The sequence below is a fragment of the Pristiophorus japonicus genome, unplaced genomic scaffold, assembly GCF_044704955.1.
Source record: "Pristiophorus japonicus isolate sPriJap1 unplaced genomic scaffold, sPriJap1.hap1 HAP1_SCAFFOLD_147, whole genome shotgun sequence".
In the NCBI taxonomy this organism is placed as follows: domain Eukaryota; kingdom Metazoa; phylum Chordata; class Chondrichthyes; family Pristiophoridae; genus Pristiophorus; species Pristiophorus japonicus.
In genome coordinates, this window is record NW_027251144.1 from 1151937 (window position 1) to 1160152 (window position 8216).

The 8216-nt window shown below is 45.3% G+C and overlaps 1 non-coding gene across 1 annotated transcript; it reads left to right on the forward strand.

The window, feature by feature from the left end:
- The first annotated feature begins 4268 nt into the window (after window positions 1-4268).
- trnav-cac (transfer RNA valine (anticodon CAC)) lies at window positions 4269-4341 on the forward strand. The gene has a single exon. It is a non-coding gene; the product is annotated as a tRNA-Val (tRNA).
- Window positions 4342-8216: the final 3875 nt, after the last annotated feature.

Below are 8216 nucleotides of genomic sequence, written 5' to 3' on the forward strand. Positions count from 1 at the left end.
GCCCTGGGATTTATCAACCTTCAATCCCAACAATTTCCCGATCACAATTTCCTGACTAATAAAGATTTCCTTCAGTTCCTCCTTCTCGCTGGACCCTCGGTCCCTGAGTACATTAGGAAGGTTATTTGTGTCTTCCTTCGTGAAGACAGAACCAAAGTATCTGTTTAACTGGTCCGCCATTTCTTTGTTCTCCATTATAAATTCACCTGATTCTGACTGCAAGTGACCGACGTTTGTCTTCACTGAGCTTTTTCTCTTCACATATCTATAGAAGTTGTCGCAGTCAGTTTTTATGTTCCCAGCAAGCTTCCTCTCATACTCTATTTTCCCACTACTTATTAAACCCTTTGTCCTCCTCTACTGAATTCGAAATTTCTTCCAGTCCTCAGGTTTGCTGCTTTTTCTGGCAAATTTATAGGCCTTTTCCTTGCATTTAACACTATCCCTAATTTCCCTTATTAGCCACGGTTGAGCCACCTTCCCTGTTTTATTTTTTCTCCAGACAGGAATGTACAATTGTTGAAGTTCATGCATGTGATCTTTAAATGTTTGCCATTGCCTATCCAGCGTCAACCTTTTAAGTCTCATTTGCCAGTCTATTCTAGCCAATTCACATCTCATGCAATCGAAGTTACCTTTCCTTAAGTTCAGGTCCCTAGTCTCTGAATTAAATGTTTCAATCTCCATCTTAATAAAGAATTCGACCATATTATGGTCACTCTTCTCCAAGGGGCCTCGCACAACAAGATTGCTAATTAGTCCTTTTTCATTACACATCACCGAGTCTTGGATAGCCAGCCCTAAAGTTGGTTCCTCGACATATTGGTCTAGAAAACCATCCCTAATACACTCCAGGAAATCCTCCTCCACCGTATTTCTACCAGTTTGGTTACCCCAATCTTTCTGTAGATTAAAGTCGCCCATGATAACTGCTGTATCTTTATTGCACGCAGCCATAATTTCTTGTTTGAACTGTCCCCAAACTCACTACGACTGTTTGGTGGTCTGTGCACAACTCCCACTCGTGTTTTCTGCCCTTTGGTATTCTGCAGCTCTAGCCATACAGAGTCCACACCATCCAAGCTAATATCCTTACTTAATATTGCGTTAATTTCCTCTTTAACCAGCATCGTTCCCCGACCTCCTTTTCCTTTCTGTCTATCCTTCTTGAATGTTGAATACCTCAGGATGTTGAGTTCCCAGCCTTGGTCACCCTGGAGCCATGTCTCTGGAATCCCAGTTATAACATATTCGTGAATTGCTGCCTCTGAGTGAATTCATCCACATTATTACGAATAATCCTCGCATTGAGGCACAGAGACTTCAGGCTTGTCTTTTTAATATACTTTGTCCCTTTAGAATTTTGCTGTAATGTGGCCCTTTTTAATATTTGCCTTGTGTTTCTCTGCCCTCCACTTTTACTTTTCTTCTTTCTATCTTTTGCTTCTGACCCATTTTAATTCTTTCCATCTCCCTGCATAGGTTCCCATTCCCCTGCCATATTATTTTAACCCCTCCCCAACAGCACGAGCAAACATTCCCCTAGACATTGGTTCCGGTCCTGACCAGGTGCAGACCGTCCGATTTGTACTGGTCCCACCACCCCCAGAACCGGTTCCAATGTCCCAGGAATTTGAATCCCACCCTCCTGCACTACTCATCAAACCATATATTCATCTGAGCTATCCTGCATTTTTTATTCTGACTAGCTCGTGGCACTGGTAGCAATTCTGAGATTACTACCTTTTAATTTAATTCCTAGCTCCCTAAACTCAGCTATAGGACCTCATCCCATTTTTCCCTATATCGTTGGTACCATATACACCACGACAGCTGGCTATTCACCCTGCCCCCCCAGAATGCGCTGCAGCCGTTCCGAGATATTCTTGACCTTTGCACCAGGGAGGCAACATACCATTCTGGAGTCTCGATTGCAGCCGCAGAAACATCTATCTATTCCCCTTACAATAGAATCCCCTATCACTATAGCTCTCCCACTCTTTTTCCTGCCCTCCTGTGCAGCAGAGCCACCCCTGGTGCCATGGACTTGGCTGCTGCTGCCCTCCCCTGATGAGTCATCTCCTCCAACAGTACCCAAGGTGATGTGTCTGTTTTGCAGGGGGATGACCGCAGGGGACTCCTGCACTGTCTTCCTTCCACTGCTCTTCCTGATGTTTACCCATTCCCTCTCTGCCTGAATAACCTTTCCCTACGGTTTGATCAACTCACTCACCGTGCTATTCACGACATCCTCAGCATTGCGGATGCTCCAGAGTGAATCCGTGTGCAGCTCCAGTGCCCCAATGTGGCCTGTCAGCAGCTGCAGATGGATACACTTGCTACACATGTAGTCATCAGGGACACTGGAAGCGTCCCTGACTTCCCACATAGCACAGGAGGAGCATGACAAGTGTCCGAACTCTCCTGCTATGACTTAACCATTAAATTTACTTAATTTGGCAACAATTTCAAAGTTTCCTTGCTGCTATGAACAAGAAGAAATCAAAGAAACAGAAAACTGCTCACCACTCAACCAGCCAATCACTTACCCTCTTGGCTGTGACGTCACCCTTTGATTACTTTTGACCTCTTTCTTACTTTTGACCCTGCACCAGCTGTAGCTCGCTGCTCGCTGCTCCTCCAGCCGCTGCTCCTCCGACTGCCGCCGATCCCCGGACTCCCGCTGGGCCTTTATAGGCCGCTGCTCACACCTCCTCCGGTCACTGCTCCTCCGACTTTTGGAAAAAAATAATTCAGTCAGGCAGAGTCTGCATGGATTTATGAAAGGGAAGTCATGGTTGACAAATTTGCTGGAATTCTTAGAGGATGTAATTAACAGGGTGGATAAAGGGGAACCAGTGGATGTGGTGTATTTGGACCTCCAGAAGGCATTTTGACAAGGTGCCACATAAAAGATTGCTGCACAAGATAAAAGTTCCCGGGGTTGGGGGTAATATATTAGCATGGGTAGAGGATTGGCTAACGAACAGAAAACAGAGAGTCGGAATAAATGGTTCATTCTCTGGTTGGCAATCAGTAACTAGTGGGGTGCTGCAGGGATCAGTGCTGGGACCCCAACTGTATACAATCTATATTAACGACTTGGATGAAGGGACTGAGTGTAACATTGCCAAGTTTGCTGATGATACAAAGATGGGAGGAAAAACAATGTGTGAGGAGGACACAAAAAATCTGCAAAAAGACATAGCCAGGCTAAGTGAGTGGTGAAAAATTTGTCAGATGGAGGTTATGCATTTTGGCAAAAAAATATAAGAACAAGTTGTTATTTAAATGGAGAAAAATTGCACAGAGCTGCAGTACAGCAGGAGCTGCGCGTACTTGTGCATGAAACACAAAAGGTTAGTATGCAGGTACAGCAAGTGATCAGGAAGGCCAATGGAATCTTGGTCTTTAATGCAAAAGGGATGGAGTATAAAACAAAGAAGTCTTGCTGCAGTTATACAGGGTATTGGTGAGGCCAGACCTGGAACACTGCGTGCAGTTTTGGTTTCCATATTTAAGAAAGGATATAGATGCTTTGGAGGCAGTTCGGAGAAGGTTCACTAGGTTGATTCCGGAGATGAGGGGGCTAACATATGAGAAAAGGTTGAGTAGGTTGTGCCTCTACTCATTGGAATTCAGAAGATTGAGAGGTGATCTTATGGAAACGTGTAAGATTATGAGGGGGCTTGACAAGGTGGATGCAGAGAGGATGTTTCTGCATACTAACCTTTTGTGTTTCATGTACAAGGACCCCCAGGTCCCTCTGCACCGCAGCATTTTGTAATCTCTCCCCATTTAAATAATCATTTGCTTTTTTATTATTGCTACCACAGTGGATAACCTCATATTTCCCACATTATACTCCATCTGACAAATTTCTGCCCACCCACTGAGCCTATCAATATCGCTTTTCAGATTGTTTGCATCCTCCTCACAACTTGCTTTCCCACCTATCTTTGTATCATCAGCAAACTTGGCGACATTACAAACATGCAGAGCACAGAACAAATTATTGACGTAGTGACTTTCCCTCAGTTAGTATTTCTTTCATTGTGCAAAAGAAAATTATCGAATCATTAATCATGTTATCCCATGAAAGCAAAATAAATGTTTAACGAAAATAATTGGCACATTTGAAAGGAACATTTTTGTTTTGTGCCGTTTCGGTCAGAGAAATGTTTGTGAAAGGAATTTTTTCAGAAAAAGGGATTCAGCATTTCAGCTTGTTGCTGAACACTTCTCTCTGGGGACTGCACTAGGCAGCAGTTTCCGTAGTGTAGCGGTTATCACGTTTGCCTCACACGCGAAAAGTCCCCGGTTCAAGCCTGGGCGGAAACATTATTTTTGAAACAAAAACTGGTTTTAAATGTTCATTGCTCATACAACAATGGCCTCCTTCTGTGCTGTAAACTTCTCTGATTCCATGAAGAACATTTAAAACCAGTCTCCTAAAATACAGACTGTGTAAAATCAGAAAGGGATTAAAACTTCCTCAATGAATAAAGTTTCACAAATTATTAAAATGAAGTTGTTGAAGTTTCGACTGACCCTCAGTGATCATGTTAGCATTTCTTTCATTCTGCTCAACAATGCTGTCGGTTAATACCAGCAGATCTAAGCCGCATTTCAAACCCGGAAACAACTCATTCATTATTCACCCTTCCCAGTTCCAGTGCACAGAGGGTTATTTACACTCCATCCCAGAAACTCAAGTCCAACTTCTGGCATTCCTTATTTCTAATTACTAACTCATTTGTTTTGACACCACTCTGAAGTGCTTTAGGTCATCTATGTAATTTAGTTAAATTACTTCACTTTAATTAAAAACGGTGGGAGCAAAATTACTTCCCTAACTGGGAATCGAACCAGGCAAGCTGAAGGGATCGGAAGGGTTTTGTGAAGCATTTAAAGATGCTCTCTAAAAATCTCACATTGCCAATTTAAAAACACGGTTACGATTTGTTTCAGTGTGAAAGAAGGGGATTGCAATGACAACAAAAACACCAGGCAGTGACTGCATTAAGACCAATTCAAACTTTTCACAAAGTTAGTATCACAAAGTAACAGCTGAGCTAAAGTTGGCACTGACCAATGGGTAAAAACATCTCATTATAACCGATGAGCTCACAAATATCAGGAGCAGTGCAGTCTGGTCAATGTCAAACCCCTCCTTCCTTATTCAACAGAGACATGAACGGCAGACAGACGCCACAAAGTTTAATTAAAGACCGAAGTACAAGTCACATTTAATTTCCAAATCCTTTCACCATAAAATTCCTTCACTTTATTTCAAATCTTACTGCGTTGATTCTGAAAATGGGCACCATGTGATTTTACCTTCAATACTGATTCTATTATCTGTGCACGGTAGGAATTACCGCTCCAGTTTTGAGCCCAATTTGACAAAAGTTGCCCCAGATTCCTGGTGTCGTCAGCAATGAATATTTCGAACCAGACTCCTAAAATAGTGTTTTTTTACATGTGTTCAGAGGATCAAGGTGTCACTGGCAAGGCCAGAATTTATTGCCCAATCTTAATTGCCCTTGAGAAGCTGGTGGTTGTTGTGTATCTGTAAAGCATGCACTCCCATGTTCTGCCACTAGGGAGCTCATCCCTTGAAGTCCCAAGGGATCCCAGCATCCCTTTGGAGCACTGTATATAAGCCGGCGCCCAAGGCCTGTTCCTCACTCTGGAGTGTCTTATTAAAGACTGAGGTCACTGTTACTTTAACCTCCCTGTGTGCAGCCTCATCTGTTTTAGGAACACAATAACTGGCGACGAGAATACGAATCCAACGCAAGGATGCAGCAAACTGTGGGCATCCTGGAGAAGTTCTCGGAGGGTGAGGACTGGGAAGCCGATGTCGAACGGCTAAACCAGTGCTTTGTAGCCAACGAGCTGGATGGAGAAGGAAGCGCTGCAAAAAGGAGAGCGATCCTCCTCACAGTCTGTGGGGCACCGACCCACAGCCTCATGAAGAATTTTCTGGCTCCAGTGAAATCCACAGATAAGTCATATGAGGAGCTGTGTACCGTGGTTCGGGAGCATCTTAACCCGAGGGAGAGCGTGCTGATGGAGCGGTATCGGTTCTATACGTGCCAGCGATCTGACGGTCAGGAAGTGGCGAGCTACGTCGCCGAGCTAATGCAACTTGCAGGACAATGTGAGTTTGATGGCTGCCCGAAGTAAATGCTCAGAGACTTTTTTGTCCTGGGCATTGGCCAAGAGACCATCCTATGAAAAATTTTGACTGGAGAGACACCGACCCTCAATAAGGCCATTGCGACAGTACAGGTGTTTATGTCCACCAGTGATAACACCCAACAAATCTCTCAGCACACAAGTGCTAGCAATGTTCATAAATTAACTGGAACTGTGTTTGCGAGCAGAAATGTACAGGGCAGAACCCACGAGTTTGTAACTGCCAGCAGGCCTCAGGTGATCCACATGACTCAGAGTCCCCAACAAAGAATAAATGCAAGGCAATTCACAGCTTGTTGGCGTTGTGGAGGCTTCCATTCAGCCTATTCATGACGCTTCAAAGGGTATGTTTGCAAGTGCTGTGGAACAATGGAGCACCTCCAATGAGCTTGCAAATGAGCTGCAAGCTCTGCAAAACCTGCTAACCACCACGTGGCGGAGAAAGATCGGTCCATGGTGGATCAAATCAATTTAGAGCCTTCGAGAGAGGAGGCAGATGCTGAAGTACACGTGGTGCACACATTTTCGACGAAATGTCCACCTATTATGCTGCACATATAATTGAATGGCTTAGCCGTAGGCATGGAACTGGACACTGGCGCCAGCCAATCCATCATGAGTAAAAAGATGTTTGAGAGATTGTGATGCAACAAGGCATTCAGTTCAGCCCTGAGCCCCATCCACACGAAACTGAGAACACACACCAAAGAGCTTATCACTGTCCTGGGCAGCGCCATAGTCAAGGTCACCTTCGAGGGCATGGTGCATGTACTGCCACTCTGGATTGTCCCGGGCGATGACCCCACAGTGCATAGAAGGAGCTGGCTGGGCAAAATCCACTGGAACTGGGATGACATCTGAGCGCTATCACATGTCGATGAGGCCTCATGTATCCAGGTTCTTAAAAAATTTCCTTCCCTTTTTGAGCCAGGATTTGGAAACTTTTCCGGGGCAAAGTTGCGGATCCACTTGGTCCCAGAGGCACGACCCATTCACCACAAGGCGCAAGCAGTACCTCACATAGTGAGGAAGAGAGTGGAAATCGAGCTGGACAGGCTGCAACTCGAGGGCATCATCTCCCCAGTGGAATTCAGCGAGTGGGCCAGCCCGATTGTTCCAGTACTCAAAAGTGATGGCACAGTCAGGATTTGCGGCGATTATAAAGTAACTAATAATCGTTTCTCGCTCCAGGACCAATACCCGCTACCTAAGGCAGACGACCTAATTGCGACGCTGGCAGGAGGCAAGACATTCACCAAGCTCGACCTGACTTCGGTTCACATGACGCAGGAGCTGGAGGAGTCTTCGAAGAGCCTCACCTGCACAAGGTACTGTTCATCTACAACAGATGCCCATTTGGAATTCGGTCGGCTGCAGCGATCTTCCAGAGAAACATGGAGAGCCTACTCAAGTCCGTATCACGCACAGTGGTCTTTCAGGACAACATATTGGTCATGGGTCGGGACACTGCTGAGCACCTACAAAACCTGGAGGAGGTCCTCCAGCGACTGGATCGCGAAGGGCTGTGGCTGAAGAGGTTGAAATGTGTCTTCATGGCATCAGAAGTGGAGTATTTGGGGAGAAAGATCGCAGCAGATGGCATTCGGCCCACAGATGCCAATGCAGAGGCTATCAGGAATGCGTCCAGGCCACAGAACGTCATGGAGCTGCGGCCGTTTCTGGGCCTCCTCAACTATTTTGGTAACTTCCTACCAGGGTTAAGCACCCTTTTAGAGCCCCTGCATGTGTTATTGCGAAAAGGTGAGAACTGGGTATGGGGAAAAAGACAAGCAATTGCTTTTGAGAAAGCCAGAAACATTTTATGCTCCAACAAGCTGCTTGTATTGTATAACCGGTGTTAAAGAATTGTGCAAGCAAGTGAAGCGTCGTCGTGCACATTCGGGTGTGTATTACAACAAGCTAACGTTGCGGGGAAGTTGCAATCTGTCGCCTATTATTCCAGGAGCTTGTCTAAGGCCGAGAGGGCCTACAGTATGATTGAGAAAGAGGCG